At 45.6% G+C, this 17,182-nt stretch overlaps 1 protein-coding gene across 11 annotated transcripts in view; it reads right to left on the bottom strand.

The window, feature by feature from the left end:
* ARVCF (ARVCF delta catenin family member) overlaps nucleotides 1–17,182 on the bottom strand; it is a 640,643-nt gene that overhangs the window by 305,959 nt on the left and 317,502 nt on the right. The gene's annotated exons all lie outside the window — the stretch shown is intronic.

Genomic DNA, 17,182 nt, shown 5'->3' with positions numbered 1-17,182 from the left:
GAGGCTGAGGCCATCTCTTTCTACAATATCTTAACAACAGATCTCACATTTCCTTCCTCTTCTTTGGTTATCTTATCTCACAATAACATTAACCTATCAATTTCAATTACATCTAGAGCCTTTAGGAGCCAGTTGTCTACTGTTGGAGTCTCTGGTTCTCTCCATTGCTTTGCAAAAACCGTTCTCATCAAATACAGCATCACTTTCAAGTGTGCAAACATACCTTTAAAGAAGGTGGAAGTGAGAGACACGCCTCAACGAAAGCAAGAGTTTGGGTAGGCTCCTATGCGAAGCTACAATCCTTCAGGCAGCCTGGGCCCGAGCCATATAAGGCTTTATAGGTCATCACTTGGAATTGTGTCCAGGAATAGACCAGCAGCCAGCAGAGCTGCTGTAACAAGGCAGTCCAAAGTCTTGGTCTCAAAATGACCAATCTAAGAGACCTAGGGGAAGCCCACAAATGGAACACAAGGCTAACAGGGTCTGAGCATGCAAACCCCCATGTTCCATAGTGGCAGCATAAAGAGTAGTGACAACTGGTGGCTCCATTTAAGTGCAGCACTGAATCTCCTCCAGGGTTTGGTCCAAACTTTAAAGGCATTGGTTTTTTGTGGGTTTTTCGAGCTATGTGGCCATGTTCTAGAAGAGTTTATTCCTGTCATTTCGTCAGCATCTGTGGCTGGCATCTTCAGAGAATGCTGGTGAAACGTCAGGAATCAACTCTTCTAGAACATGGCCACATGGCCACATAGCCCGAAAACCCCACAAAAAACTATGGATGCCCGCCACGAAAGCCTTCAACTTCACACTTTAAGGCATTATTCAAGGTGCTGACCCTGTTCTATGTACGGAGAGGGTTAAAGGTTAGGTTAATACTCAGAATGGATTCATAACCCCACTGACATGGGATTCATCTGTCACCACTGATTGAGAAGAATATTCTATCCAATAGCCACAATCACTGGGAGCTACTGACAGTGTTATTCTCCATGGATATTTTCAATTCCCTTAAAACCACCCAACCGAGTTATTGTCCTGCAAATAGTGGTAGTGAATGCCATAATTCAATGAAGAGGTACTTTCTTTTTTTCTGTCCTGAGTCATTCAGCTTCTGTGGATGACCCCAGGTTCTATTCTCATGTGATACTGAGGAGGGAGCAAGCTTGTTTTTTGCTGCTCCAGAGAACAGGACCAGGAACAATGGATGCAAGCTACAGGAAAAGGGATTCCAGCTCAACATTAGGAGGAGCTTCCTGACAGTAAGGGCTGTTGGACAGTGGAACACACTCCCTCAGAGTCTGGTGGAGTGTCCTTCTTTGAAAGTCTTTAAACAGAAGCTGGATGGCCATCTGTCGAGGATGCTTTGACTGAGAGTTCCTGCATGGCAGGGGGTTGAACTGGATGGCCCTTAGGGTCTCTTCCAACTCTCCATTTCTATGATTCTATGAGAGAGGGAGAAAAACACCTCCCAATCCATTTTCTCCACATAAAACAGAAATACACTTGTCCCTAGGTGTTTATGGTCTTGCCGTTCGTGTCCCTCGGGCTTTCACAAATGGCAAGCACCAAGGGACAAAATGGCACGCACGCCTGCGACACTCAGCCATTCAAGCCAATGGGACTTGAATATTTACAATTTTTTTGTTTTTGCAAGGGGGGGCAGGAACGGATTCCCCATGGAAACGGAGGGGCGACTGTGTTCCTTCCCAGTCTAATCTACCTTCCCAGGCTGTTGTGAGGATAAAATCCAAGAAAGAAGAGAGACTGTTCTACCGAACTGTCCTTTTCATTGATGATCTTGTCTCTATGGAGTTCTCACGCGGTACAAAGGGTCTTTCTTTACACAGACTGGTCTGCAGTGGTACTGTATTAAAAAAAAGGCGACAACAAATTTTTTAAAAAGTGATAAGCAAGTCTTGGGTAAGGCATTTTGTTGGCTGAATGTCAGCACTTTTGAATATTATCAGGTTGAAAGGAAACAGCCACGTTGTGATAACAGGCAAACCAATTAAGAGAGAACAGGGGCAATTCGTTCTTCAGAAGCATACCCCCCACAAAACAAACACATACATGGCCTTTTAAATAAGGAATTATGAAATACACAAATGGGCTCTGTTCCCAAACAGTCTAAAACAAAAATGGCTGAAAAACGACCCACAAGGTCAATTTCTGTTTGCAATTACACTGTGAATAAATTGGATGTTGTTAATATTTCGAGCACTTCCTTGAGGGTTAAAACCTCAAAGCCAGCCTGTAGGTGGGACATAAATAAAAACAGCCCAATTGGGCTTTTTAAAAAAAGATATACACTACAATGGAGGGGTCTGCATCCCTTTTTACCTGTCTGCTGCTTCTTTCCTTTTTATTGACTATGCTGCTTCTTAGTTTAACTTAAAACTGATCCTGAGCTGCCTTTGTTACTTTGCAGAAAAGTAGGATATAATGTCTAGAAAGAAAGTTGTGTTTTATATTAATGATGTCCTGACTCCCAAGGTTAAACTCAGCCTTCCCCAACTTAGTATGCTCCAGATGTGTTGAACTTTGTAATCCCCAGACAGAATGATAATCCAGTTACAGATGGCCACAAGGTAGCATTTTAAGGATGAAATGGAGAGTCCAGATGCTGAGAGGTGGTGGAGGAAGTCCAAGACTACAGAGACATTTACTTCCGAAGAGGTGAGTCCTGTTGAGGACAGGAAAGTTGAAAATTTAGCCCATTTAAGGGCGTAGGAGCACTGAGTGGAAGGCTTTCGGGAAGCAAGGATGATTTCTCGCATTGGTACTGAGAGTCGGGTCAGGGCCAAATCCTCCACGCCACAAGACAGAATGTCCACGTCGGGGTGGTGAACCTGACCGTCGTGAAGGGTCAGGAGGTCGGAACGGAGTGGTAGAGGCCAGAACTGGTTCTTGGAGAGATGGAGCAGGGGGGAGAGCCATGACTGCCTTGGCCACCAAGGGGTGATCAGGATGGCATCTGATCTGTCGGTGCGCAGTTTTGCTATCACTCTGGTGATGAGATGAAATGGGGGGAAGGCGTAGAACTTTTTGCCAGACCACTGGAAGAGGAAGGCATCCCTTTGGGACCGAGGTGAAGGGATCCTGGAACAGAAGTGGTCACAGTGAGCGTTGAGATGAGAGGCACAAAGGTGGACGTCGGGGGTTCCCCACAGAAAAAAGAGGCGGAGGGCAACCTGAGGATTCAGTTGCCACTCATGACAAGAATCTGGAGCCCTGCTCAGCTTGTCTGCAAGCTTGTTCTCCTCTCCAGGGAGATGTATGGCTTGCAAGATGATCTGTTTTCAGATGCACCAGTTCCAAATTTGAAGGGTGAGGCCAAGAAGGATGGCCGACCTGGTACCACGCTGCTTGTTGATGTAATACATCACAGTCATGTTGTCCGTGAGGAGGAGGGCGACCTGGTTTTGCAGGGAGGGTACGAAGGCCTTCAGTGCCTTCTGTACCATTAACATGTCAAGCGTGTTGATGTGGACTTGGCGTTCTTTGGAAGACCATCTCCCATGGACAGAGAGGTCGTCGAAATGGGCTCCCCAACCTGTGTGTCAGTGTCAGTGAAGTCTGAGGTTGTGGCGGTACAAAAGGGACGTCCACCAAGACATTGCATGGGTTGAGCCACCAGCGGAGAGAATGGGCCACTGGCTTCGGAATGGTGATCCACTTCCGTGGATCGTCAAAGGCAGGGTTGAAGATTGAGAGGAGCCATGACTGAAAGGGACGCATGCGGAGACGGGCCCATGGCATGACATATGTCGTGGATGCCATATGGCTGAGGGCAACCTGAGCTGTTTGCGCAGTGATGCACCGGAAGGCAAGGCAGCAATGAATTGCAGATCTGAGGTTGAGGAACCTGTCGTGAGGAAGGTATGCTCTGCAGTTCGTGGAGTCTAGGGTGGTTCCTATGAAGCTCACCCGCTAGTTTGGGCAGAGGGTGGACTTTTCTCTGTTGATCATGAGTCCCAAATGGTGAAGGAGAGAATGTGCTGACTTCAGGTGGGAGAGGAGCATCTGTCTGGATGGGGCCACGAACAACCAGTCGTCGAGGTAAGGAAAGACGATGTTTTGTTGGCAGAGGTATGCAGCTACGACTGCCATACATTTTGTGAAAATTCTTGGTGCAGTGGAAAGTCCAAAAGGCAGTACTCTGTACCAAAAACAGTCAGGGCCGACAGAGAAGGTGAGAAGGTCCCGATGGTCCTCTCGGATTTTGATGTGGAAATAAGCATCCTGAAGATCCAAGGTGGCGAACCAGTCTGACTCCTGCAGGAGAAGCAAGATGGAAGCCAAGGTTACCATGCAGAAACACTTATAGGCAATGAAAGAGTTGAGAAAACACAAGTCCAGGATGGGACAGGCCGCCTGTGGCTTTCAAGACAATGAAGTATCTGGAGAAAAGGCAATGTCGGATCCGGGATGGAGGGATGGGCTCGGTGGCCCCTTTTTGAAGCAAGGAGCGCACTTCGTCGAGAAGGGCGTCTAAGGGGGGAGTGGTGAGAATGATACCCCTTGGGGGAGAGGATTACAGCTCCAGGGCATAACCCCTACAGATGATGGAAAGCACCCCGGAGTCGGATGTTATGGAGGAATGGTGGAAGTGGGCCAGGTGATCCCCAAAGGGAGTTAACAGAACAAAGTGAGCTGGTTGAGCTTCAGAAGCGGCGCTTGCCTTGTTCTGCATCCTTCTTATGGAAGGGTTGCTTGTATTTCTGTTTTTGTTGGCATTTCCCTTGTTGTTGGTACTCTGAAGACTGGTTGGATCGACCCTAGTTGGGGGGGTAGGGAGGGACTTTGCCATCCCAAACAGCGTTGAGAGAAAGAAAGGCGAGAAGTCGAGGAAGAAGATATACCGTATTTACAGGCTGTGTTCTTCATTTTGTTCTTGAAGTCTAGCTTCTCATCAGTCTCCTCATGAAACAGTCCCATAGCGTTGAAGGGGAGCTCTTCAATGGCCTGTTTGGCTTGAGGCGTTAGATCTGAAGACCTTAGCCAGGCATGATGTCGGAGGACCAGGGTGCTCAAGAGTTGTCAGGAAGCACAGTCAGCCAAGTGTCGGGCCACCGAGATCTAGTGCGAGGCCAGGGCATGAGGTTCTGCATGGATGGCCATGGTTGTCCGTCTCTTGTCCTCAGGGAGGTTTTCATACAAGGGAAGAGCTTTCTCCCAAAGCTGCTGTTGGTAGACAGCCATACACGCTGAGTAGTTCTGGATTTTGAGGTCCAGGACTGCGGAGGCGTAGAATTTCCGTGCCATGGTGTCAAGTTTACGACCCTCCTTGTCACTGGGGGTCAAAGCTGTCTTCGGGGCCAAGCGGACCTGGAAGGCTTCCACAATTGCCGAGGGCGAGGATGTTCAAACAGCCAAATCTCTTCCAAGAGTGTGATACGACAGAGACTGTCAAGCTTCTTGGTGGAAGGTTGGGCCATGGACAAAGTGGGCCAAGAGCTCTTTGCAATCCTGGACATAGATGGCAGGAATGCAATGGAGGTCGGAGTTGGGACCTTGTCCCGAACACTCTCATCAATTGGGTCAAGAGCTTGAGAGCCTGCATGGAGAACTTCAATATTCAGGGCTTTGCCCATCCGGATCATTTGTTCTGAAAAAGAAAAAATGTCACCCGAAGGAGAGGGGACCTCGAGAAAGGCAAGAGATTGTGACTGCTGAGCATGAGTGTAGTCGGAGACGGAGTGGTCTGCGGATTCAGCAGAAGCTGACCTGGTCCTGGTGCGAGCCAAGAGAGCCTGAGTGGCTAGCGGTACTGGCAACGAGGGGCATACTTGCAGGAAGACAGCAGAAGTCAACTGTATGGGTCCCAGAGTGACGGGATGAGTCCTTGGACTTGTCCCGAGACTTGTGCTTTCTGTTCTCCGGTTTGGAGGAGTCTGAGGACTTCTTCTCTTTGGTGAGGATGGGTGGCCAGCCACATCCTGGTCCGAAGACCTCCATTTGTCTGGAGTTGGTGACCCAGCAATTTCCGAAAAGGGTTTGCCCTTGGCAGCAGTAGCCTTGGCAGGGACCCGAGGCCAAAGATGGGAGCTTGCCCTTGGCAGCGGCAGCATTGGCAGAGACTCTAGAGGTGGAGGGAGGTTTCAAAATTTGCGCATAGAGCATGGATCTCAGGCGCATCTCCCTATTTTTCCTGGCCTGCGGAGTGGCCCTCGCAGGCAGAGGAGACACAAGGAGGTTTGTCCCACATTCAGTGCACTTCTTAAAAGAGTGCGCAGACATCTTTAGACCAAAGCCCAGGGATGAAGAGAGAGAATTGTCAAGAAGTCCGAGTGTTACCGTTAGTCAGAGTCCAAAACCAAGTCCAAATCACAATCCAAAAGAGATGTGAAAGGCAAAACGAAGTCAGAGCAAACGCAGTAAACGAAAACTAAAGCTAAGGAAGGAGCAATTCCTAAGCGAGATTCCTCAGCTGCTCATGTGGCGGACAAAAGGAACTGAGAAAGGGCGGGAAGACCTCCTGCCTATATCAAGGGTAGGCGGAGCTACCGCCAAAAAGTCTTCCCTAGCGATTCCAGTAGGATTTGGAAATGCTGCGCAGGTGCAAAATAACCCATTTGGGTGCTTCGCAAAGACCATGAAGGAGAATGCTATTTTTACTGTGAAGTTGAAGGCTTTCACAGCTGGCATCCATAGTTTTTTGTGGGTTTTTCGGGCTACGTGGCCGTGTTCTGGAAGGATTTATTCCTGACGTTTCCCCTGCATCTGTGGCTGGAATAAACTCTTCCAGAGCATGGCCACATTGCCCGAAAAACTCACAAAAAGCTATTTTTACTGTAAGCATTTTCATGGTTATCTGTTAATATCATAATGCAGAAGCCAGAGGAAGGTCACCATGACAGTCAATACTGAAAGTCTGCGGTCAGATTTTTGCAGAGCTGTTGACCGAATCCAAATATCCAAAATAATAGAATGTCCAAGGCAAGCTTAAGATGTAAGTAATGAGTTTTCAGAAAGTAACAGAAAAAATCGGCTCTTGTTATATAAAGAACTACCATGACTTTCCACAGCATCCTGCCATCTAAACAGGGCTGGCTCAAAGGCAATGGAGCAAATGGCAAAACCCACCCATTCACATCAAGGTGCACAAAATGCAAACACAGACAGATTATTTTGGCACATTAGACAGAAAATCCCACTGTGTATGGAGTTATGGGCCTTCTGGTGCCCCAATGAATTTCATGGGGTTTTCTTAGGTAAGGAATCTTCAGAGGAGGTTTGGCCAATTCCTTCCTCTGAAATAGAGCCTCCAACACCTGAGATTCCAAGCACCTCTCTATATGCCTGGCACACAAATACAAAAGCAAATAAATTAGTAGTTTGCTTACTTTTCATTTTTCAAAGCTATCTTTTTATTAAAGTAAAGGACAACAAATGTAATATATATACACACCACACACAAACACACACACACATCTCCAATAACCCATAACAGTGTGCCCGTGTCATATGCGGACACACCATACGCAGCTTTCAGCATACACTGAAAACCACCAGGGAGCCTGTGGGAATGCGCAAGGCGGCACCGCACCATGCACGAGCTCCATTATTTTCAATGAGTCTCGAGCATACACATTTGTTTTTTATCCGAGGGCGGGGGGTCCGGAATGGATCCCCCACATAAAAAAAGGGCGCACTGTATAACGTGTGACGTGCCACAACAAACTTACATCACCTGCCACTACTGACTACTAGTATAGACTAACTATCTAAATACTAAACAGTTACAAACTGACTTCCCTCTTTCCTATCATTGGGTCATATGTATTATTAAGACATATGAGGGGGCATCATAAAGTTTTATTATCACCTTTTACAAAAATTGGACAGAAAGTTTATTTTGATGTGTAGTTGTTAACTTATCTCTACATAGTCACCATCCAGATTTACACATTTTCCGCAGTGTTTCTTGACCCTCCAAATACCTGATATTGTAGAAATCTGCAGACTGCACCTTACGAGGGGGTATCATAAAGTAATAATCATCACGCAGAAGTTATTATGGTATATTGATAAAATTTTGTCAGTGTCATTGTGGTCCCTAAGTGCACAATGTTGAGAAAATCAGCTCATTGCATCCTTTATTTTTTGCGGCAGGTTGTGCCAGAAGTGACTAAAGTGTAAAATCCTCACAAGGTGCAATCTGCAGACTTCTATAATTTGGAGGGTCAAGAAATGCTGGGGGAAATGTGTAAATCTGAATGGTGGCTATGTAAAGATAAGTTAACAATGACAGATCAAAACAAACTTTCTGTCAAACTTTACGATACCCCCTCGCACTTCCTCCAAGAGACCAAAGATCATATACACTTTTATTTCTTACTAAAAGAAATAAACTAGTTTTCAAAACCTGCAATTTTTTTTCTTTCTCACATAGAAATTGTACAAATTTGTGGTAACTGTACAATTGTAAAATTGTACAGCCCAAATCTGCTGCCTGAGACAGCTGCCTCAGTCTTCCTGTTGGTAGGGGCAGCTCTGCATATACTATTCTTACTACTACTAGTACTAAATTACTATTTTTTTTTGGTGTTCCAGCAGTGACCAATTGTAAACTTAGCCAGTGCTTTGTGGTGCCGCAGCATTCCTGAACAATGAAGAATTCTGCCTGGAGTCCCCTTGCTAGTGACAACAATCACATTTCCAATAATATCCATTTAAGATGTAATACATGACCCAGCCAACAAGCCAAAATTGGTTATGACTTCCTAATGAGTGCTGCTCATAAACTTTGGTTTTCTGCTGTGTAAAATGAAATAGGAATAATGAGAGTGAGGTTATAAAGCAGGGATCTCCAATATGTATTTTTTGAAGGTCAACTGTTCAAAGGAAGGTTTGCACAAAGACTCTCTGCATAATGAAAACCTCCAATTTAACATCCCTTGAGCATGCAAGTTTCTATATTCAAGGAGTCTTTGTTCATTGGCAATATTCAAAACATGTGAAAACCTATCTAACAAAATAGTATAGTCCAGTAAAAATGTTATCATGTAATGCTACTGAATATATAAACTGGGCCAAAGGACTTGTCCACACGTGTGTAAAGAAACAGCCTTGCTCCATTTCGGAACTCACCTGGGCAGGTGATGCACACGGCTGAAACGGAAGGGAACTGGACCCAAGAGGCTTAACATTGGAGCAAAATAAATCCCATATTACTCCAGTTCAAGCTGGAAAGAACAATTTGGGGTATAAATATAAATTGGGGTATAAATACCGTAAACAAACAAACAAATAAATAAACCAACTATTACATCGGCAGTGATCCCAGCCAATGAAAACTAAGGCTGCTTTTCTCTGCATAGGGTCACCCTGACTTCTCTTGTCAGCTCAAGAGAATATTGGGGACTGACTTTTATATGGAGACCAGCAGATTGCCCATCATCCAAGCAGTGTCTTAGTGCCACCACTGCAAAAGCTCTGTTCCTCATGCCTCCTCTCAACCATTTGGCACTGAGGAAAGGGCACAGCTCATTAGCTTAAGGGTCAGGCACCTTCATAGGAATGCAGGTGATTCTTCTCAAGCAGAGGGTCCAGAGTCATGTGGGATTTAAAGATCATACTTTGAACTGATTCTCAAAACAAAGTGGCAAGTTGTACATTATTGATGGTATATTTTTAGATCTGCCAGCCATATTGTGAATCAACTTAATTTTCTTTTTGCATAGCACCTCCAGTTAGAACACTGCAGTAACATATGGCAGAATACACAGGCCTCCACTCTGTTTAGTGAAAAGTGAGCCCCTCTGACTCCAAGAAGACTAACTTCCAGGTAAGTGTGTATTATGATGGAACCCTGGAACATGTTGTCAGATTGATAATTTAGGGAAAGGCCCCAATCTGGCCTTTTTGCAGTGCAAAAAGGAGCTGCGAAAAGGGCACCATAGCTACCACTGCCACAGCTTTTCGGCACTAATTTGGCACTGGGTCATCTGGATGCAGTGCCAGAGGAGCGCTGTGATGCCACCCGTCATGCAGTCAGGCACACGGCATGACAGCGGCATGAGGGCAGTGGCGGGGTAAGCAACGTGTGGATGCCACACTACACTCTGCCCCCAGGCTGGCATTTATCACCAGTCTGTTGAGGCTGTTAGTAAGGCTGTCGGGAACACCTAAACCCTTTCCGGAGTTGGGTAGGACTCTAGATTTCCATTAAAAACTCAGGTTCTGCTTTTTCTTCTATGATCTATTGTTACTGAGCACAACACTATCCCAACTCTGCTCTTGCTACTTTTCCTGTTAAAACATCTATTTATGTGCATATCTATATAAATATATATTTATTTACATGAAAACATTTATTTATATTCCAGCTTAGCTTGGAAGTAACATATTAAACATTGTTTATGCTGCATTCAGGGATTTGGAACCCTGGTCACCTAGTCCAACCCTCAAACCTCTACACCACGTTGGCTCTCATTGGGACCTGCCTCAGTTTTGATCCAGCTACTCTCCAACCAGATCCAGCTACAGCAGAGTTTCTAGAACTCCCACCACACACAGCTTGGCTCGGCACAGAAGAGCAAGCTTTTGTGCAAACTATTGCTGAGCTTTGAAGTGGTAATAATATGCTAAATCAAGACGTGGTGGCTTGGTGGTTAAGAGGCTGACTCAGAAAACCACCAGGTTGGCAGTTCGAGGCCCAAGCACCATGTGATGGAGTGGGCTCCTGTTACTAGTCCCAACTTCTGCCAACCTAGCAGTTCACAAGCATGTAAAAGTGCAAGTACTGTAGATAAATAGGCACCACTTCAGTGGGAGTGTAATAGCGTCCTGTGCAGTCATGCTGGCCACATGATCACAGAGTTATCTTTGACAACACTGGCTCTTTGACTTAGTAACAGAGATGAGCACCGCCCCTACAGTCGGACACAACTTGACAATCATGTCTAAGGAGAAACCTTTATCTTTTTTCTTATAGTCAGCAGCCACACAAACATAATCAGGAATTGCTATGCTTCCGACCTGTATGACAGAGCTTCTTGCAATGGGAAAGCCTATTGGAGAAGTCAATGAGTTTTTTCCCCATGCACTATGGTTCAAAATGTTGCTTCTGAGATAGGAAATCCCCCTTTCACCTCCTCCATTGGCTTTATTTGTTAGATAGCACCCTCCATGGGTGCCTCTGTAGGAGACTGTAGAGACAAGTGTGAGGAACAAAACTGGAAAGAGCAATTAGATTATTTTTTGGCACTGGGATTATTAGAGGGCTGGTGTTGGGGGGGGGGGGGCTGTACAGCTAGGAAAAAGGCAATGATGCCCTCCCTCCCTCTCTGTCAACTACAACCCTTCCCCAACCACTTCCCACCAATGAGAGCCTTTTGCTGCTACAGGGGGACAGGCCAAGGAGAGAATGGCATCTGGGAAGCAATAGGTGCACAATAGATGTGCATGACTGTATGAAAGAGACAGAAAAGGGACTGTGTGGATAGATGCCTATGCTTCAGACAGAGGAGGAGTGTGAGCTGAATGGATGATTGATGAATGCAAAGTGTGTGAGAGAAAGATATAGAGAAACAGAACACGAATCACAGAAAGTGTGTGCAGGATGAGAGAGCATAGTTCCAGCTCCATCCGCTTTTGCTTCCAGTTCTGCTCTTCATTGGGTTGTGGCCACCAACAAGTTACACTGAGCGACTGTGTTAGAATTCAAAGATATACATAGCCCTGTTAGTCTGTAGAATCAAGTATGTAGAGAGATCTCATAGCACCTTTGACACTGATTCACTGAAAGAAAGAAGTTGGCAGCATGAGCTTTCATGAACTTCAGTCTACTTCCTCAGATGCTCCACTGTATGCATACTGAGGGATTGTGGCTACTGGATGAAAAATGTCTCCACATATATTTGCCAATTTATAAGGGGCCACTGATGTTTTTGCTGTAAGAGATGAACCCAGCTATTCCTTCATAATGCCAAGCGCCTCCAGGCAGGCATTTAGCAAGTCACTGGCTGCTATGGAAGGGGCCTTTAGTTTGGGCTGCTGAAGTTTTTGGTTTTTAAAAATGTGATGGCCTTATTAAGTTCCTTTTAATTCAGTTGCTGTTTTAATATGATACAGTTTCTTGTTGTTTTACTATGATATTTTATTATATAGTTGTGAGCCATCTTACCCCAATGTTGGAATTTTAGCCGTCACTGCAAACACCTGACACAGCTCTAGGTTTATTGTGGCGATGTCGTGGCTAGAAGGCCACAATAAAGAAGTGACCTGGTATCTGTTGGTGCTTCCCTCTCCACCTACAAACCTGCACCACTGCCACAATCCAGTCCTGGCAGCTGGAGTACAGCCACAAGTCATTATCGCTTCTAGGAAAATTACAAGTCATTGTTGGGACTGGTTTTCTTTTTATGGTACTTCTAGGTAGGAAAAGAATGAGAAGATAGGCTTCTTTGCATCCAGAATGTGGCTTTCATGAGGATTATTTATTGCTCGCCTGCTTTTATTTGGTTGTTAATAGTTGCAACACACCCTGGGCCTTCTAGATGGATAGGGTGCTAAAACTCTACAAATGGACGGTTTCTTTCAGCCTGTATAATAACCAGAGATTGACTCTCAAAAGAAGGTAAGAGAACACGGTTTCTTCCTTTCCCATAAGCAACAGAATACCCCACCCAATTTCAATTTTATGCTGAAACAGTCTAATACAGCTCTGAAGACAAACAGATCAGTGAAGACTTGGCATGAACAGTAGCCATGGATTGTTGTGGGTTGTAGAGTTCCTAGACTGGAAAGAATTACTGCCTGGGACCCTGTAAAGAAACACACCTGTCAGGAGATGAGACCATGCTGCAGGATATTGTTGCAAATCTGCCTTGCACCACTGAATCCCACTGGGGAAGAAATATCAAGGGAGAAGGCTCGCCTCCACTCTTTGCTTGTGTTATGGTCACTGTGGGGAACAGGGCGGGTGCCTTAGACAAACTGTTCGCTTGATCTATAAGGACTCTTCTGATGGCCACAATAAAACTCTCCTTGTATGGCATCCAGGCATTCGTAGACTCAGATTGCTTGCGTGTATTTTAATGTATTGCACAAAGTGAATTGTTGGTCAGACACAATGGTTTGCAAATGTAAAATGAAAAAGAACTATGCCATTAAAATGCTTGGTGAGGAGAGATGATAGTGTATGTTGTAAAGATGGTGCAGACAAAGCCGCAAGTCAGGTTGGATTAATTTGTACTTCCCAGTCTATTGAGTTACTTCACTTGCTGTATGGTATGACTTAAACGAAAGGCCATGGAAAGCAAATAACACTTTCATTTGATCCAGGTGGCTTGCCTATAAATAGCTTAGCCATGCACATGCCCCTTTTCTCACCCTTTGAATAAAACAATTCCTAATTTCATGCTAACTCTATAGAGCTGTCTTAATTCTGTTGGAACAAGAACTGCCAACTGTGCCAGCTGGGTATAATTTGGTGAGAAGCACAAGACTAGCTAAAGTGCTGGTTTCCCCTTACTTCTCAAGCATGGAGGCATTAATTCCAAACACTACCAATTGTTTTCCAGTGGTTTCCTCTTTGATTTACATTTTCAGTTCTAAAAACTCAAGTCCATGTCCCACTGGCCAGCATGCTGTCCAATTCCAGCGTAAAGGCTTTTGTTCGACATTCACAAGGGAACTTTGAGACTGCTCCTACTAACATAAAGTGGATGCTACTCCAGGTGTGTCACAAGTGCTGAGACTGTGAGCCCACCTATAGATAGTTCCTTCGAGTAACGCAAGAGCACAAGGGCCTCTCCGAACATAACAGATAAAGCCATCACCTGAGACCTGAGCCCTGGATATGAAGGACCTCTTCTCCCATATGACCCCACCTAACCTTTAAGAGGCTGGGCATATGGAGAGTGAACATGTATGAAACTCCCAGAGAGATTCATGAAGTACAACCATTGCTGGCCTTTTCATGTCAGATTAAGATCTTTTAACACCCCAAGGCTTTTCACAGAGAGATCTGTGACCTTGCTATTTTAATCTGCTGCATTTCTTGTAGTGTATTGCCTTTGGTACATGAGGCTAGGGAACCTGTAGATGTGGTGGGACTACATTTCCCACCATCTCATTCCCAAGGCTGATGGCTGGGGATGATAGGAGGTGTAACCCAGAAACATCTAGAGAATCATAGCAGGTCCCTAAACCCTACTTTACTCATTTAGAGGCCATGACCAAAAGGCATATGAAGTGGAAAGTTTGTCTGAATCTATGCAGGTCCCCTTTTGCAGCTAGATGGAAGACCTGAAGATGGTCTCCATCCCAGGGATGGCAGAAAGGTAAGAAACAAATGTAAGATTTTTAAAATTGCCTTTTATTTATGGAAAAGAAAGGTACACACGTTTCACATAAACAAATCAAAACAAATTAAGCGTGCACCTAAAAGGTCAAAGCCTGAAAGTCAAAACAGATCCACAGTAGGAACTTTGTAATCTTATTTTCTAGCTTCAAAGAAGAAAAAACTTGTAAAGTTGGTTTAGGGGAACTCAAAGTTTGATGTGGGGGGTGGGGAAGAGGCTCTCACTTTTTCCAAATCAAAACCGTGCCTCTCTCCCATTTGCAACTGCTTGTAAGATGGGGTTGTGCTTGTTTGGTTTTTCTCAGTGAGTAAGAACAACTCTGGAAAGGGTGGGAGAGGATTCAATTGGGGAAAGAGTTCGGGAAGTAAGAGTTAAGCACGCATCCACCAAAAGATCCAGTCCTGGATGTCCCATGCCACATCCTTTTTAACCTTCAGGCTTTACATTTCTAGATGTTCGACTAAAATGGTTATGGAGTTCGTATTCTCTGCCTTACGCTGGCAATTGGGTGCAATCTGCCAGCGTGTGTGAACTGGAGGAAGGGGGTTTATAATCACTCCCCGGCCTGGGAAACCTCTCCTGTTGTACAATAAATGTCTTTGACAGCATCACATTCAGGAGCCACCCGTGTCCTTATAAGGAAGGCCCCTCTTACATTCATCTATAGTTCTAAACATGCGAGGAATTCAGACTTTAAAAATTGCCTCGATTAATCTTGTCTCATGTGCCATCCCAAAAAGAGCCCAGGAAGCAAAACAGACATCTGTCTTCCCCTAAATGCCTGACAGTCCAATTGAAGGTGTGACACCCATCTCTCTTAGTCTGACCCTGAAAAATAAAGAGTGTCATGGGAAAACTGACAGCCAACACTTAAGACAACAATAATTCCCCAATGTATACCTTCCTCTATGGTCAACTCTCCGCCCCACCACCACACACACATAAAAATAAAAGACTAAGACTTTGGGGTGTTACGTTTGTCCTGAATATTCTTCTTAACAGTCTACAGTGGTCCCTTCACATTCACTGGGGTTAGGGGTGAATGCGGAAAAACCACATTAAAAACCACTATTCTTTTTACCTAAGAGAACACCTCTCTAAGAATTTACAGGTCCTCCAGTGCAACTCTGTGGTCAACATCTGTTAGATGTTGATCATAGAGTCATCCTGGAGGACCTGCAAATGCCTAGACAAGTGCTTTCTCTAGGAACTTCTAGGTTCTCCAGCACAACTCTATAGTCACCTTCTGGCAGAGTTGTGCTGGAGGACCAAGAGATTCCTAGAGAGAACATATATTCATCAAAATTGCAAATAATTGAATCTGTAACAGTCAAACTTGCAAACATGGAGGGACAACTGTACTCCTTGTCTCTGGGGTTATGCACGCAGTTTCTCCTTCTTGGGAGAAAAATATCCAAAAGGACAGATTTTGGTTGCTAACTTTGTATTTCTTAACAGCTGATGGCATGCATGCACGGTTTTAGGTCAGAGAAAGCAATAAAAGGAATGAGGAAATACTTTCAGCTCCTGACAACATCCACAGGTTGCAACACTCCATGAGGAAATACGAAGGAGGATGCACTCCAGCCAGAAAGGAGTATGTGTAAGTGTAGACCCCCGCAATACACACCAATAAAATAACAGATACTAGGGTTGAATATAGACTCCTCCCTCCACATTCCCTGGGGTTAGGGGCACAGGACCCCTGTGAATGTTAGAAAACCGCAAATCACAAAACCACTGTTTTTAGCTGAGAGATCACTTCTCTGGCAATCTCTAGGTCTTCCTCCAGCGCAACTCTGTGGTCAACCTCTGCCAGAGATTGACCACAGAATTGCGCTGGAGGAGCTACAAAGGCCTAGCGGAGGGAGGGGCCTCTCTAGGAATCTCTAGGGCCTCCAGTGCAACATTTGGTTAACGTTGACCATAGAGTTGCAGCGGAGGACCTGGAGATTCCTAGAGGGGACATAGTAATAAAATCCACGAACAATCAACTCCGCAAAAGTCAAAGCTGTAAATGTGGAGGGACGTCTGTTCTGAGGAAGAAGAGGCCCATCCTCAGAGGCATCCACCTCTCTCTCTCTCTCTCTCTCTCTCTGGTGTATTCACACCGCAGAATTAAAGCAGTTTGACACCATTTCCACTATCCTGGCTCCCTCCTGTGGAGTCCTGGGATTTGTAGGTATTGTGGCCCCAGCACTTTCAGACATTCTAGGTTGGGTAAGCCTTGCCACCGAACTACAAATCCCAGGGCTCTGTAGGTTGGACCTGGGGGGGAGTTCCAAAGTGGTACCAACTCACTTCAGTTCTGGAGTCTGGATACCAGTGGGGTCTCCCCCAAACTACAAATCCCAGGGTTCCGTAGGATAGAGCTGGGGTAGAGTTCTGGGTGGTATCAATCTGCTTCAGTTCTGCAGTGTGGACATCAGCTGGATAACCCCCATCAAACTACAAATCTCAGGATTCCAAGGGTAGCACTCCAAAGTGGTGTCAGACTGCTTCAGTTCTGCAACGTGGACACCAGCTGGGTCCCCAACACACACACACACACGCACCAAACTACAAATCCCACGATCCCATAGGCTAGAGCTAAGGGAGCTGTTGCAGGTGGCCTCAACCCGCTTCAGTTCTGCAATGTGGACGCCAGCTGGGTCCCCAACACACACCATACTACACATCCCAGGGTCCTTTCGGCTAGACCTGGGGGTGGCGGGTCAGTTCCAAAGTGGCGTCTGCAGTCGTGGCTCCTCCCCAAGCAGCACCCTCGGCAAACTACAACTCCCAGGATTCTTCAAGCTGGAGCCAGGGGGCCCGTCGCAGCAGGCGGCGTCAGCCTGCTCCAGTTCGGCAACATGGAGAGCACAGCAGCT

Source organism: Sceloporus undulatus, chromosome 10 (assembly GCF_019175285.1).
Source record: "Sceloporus undulatus isolate JIND9_A2432 ecotype Alabama chromosome 10, SceUnd_v1.1, whole genome shotgun sequence".
Classification (NCBI taxonomy): domain Eukaryota; kingdom Metazoa; phylum Chordata; class Lepidosauria; order Squamata; family Phrynosomatidae; genus Sceloporus; species Sceloporus undulatus.
This window is presented reverse-complemented; position numbering and strand designations above follow the sequence as displayed.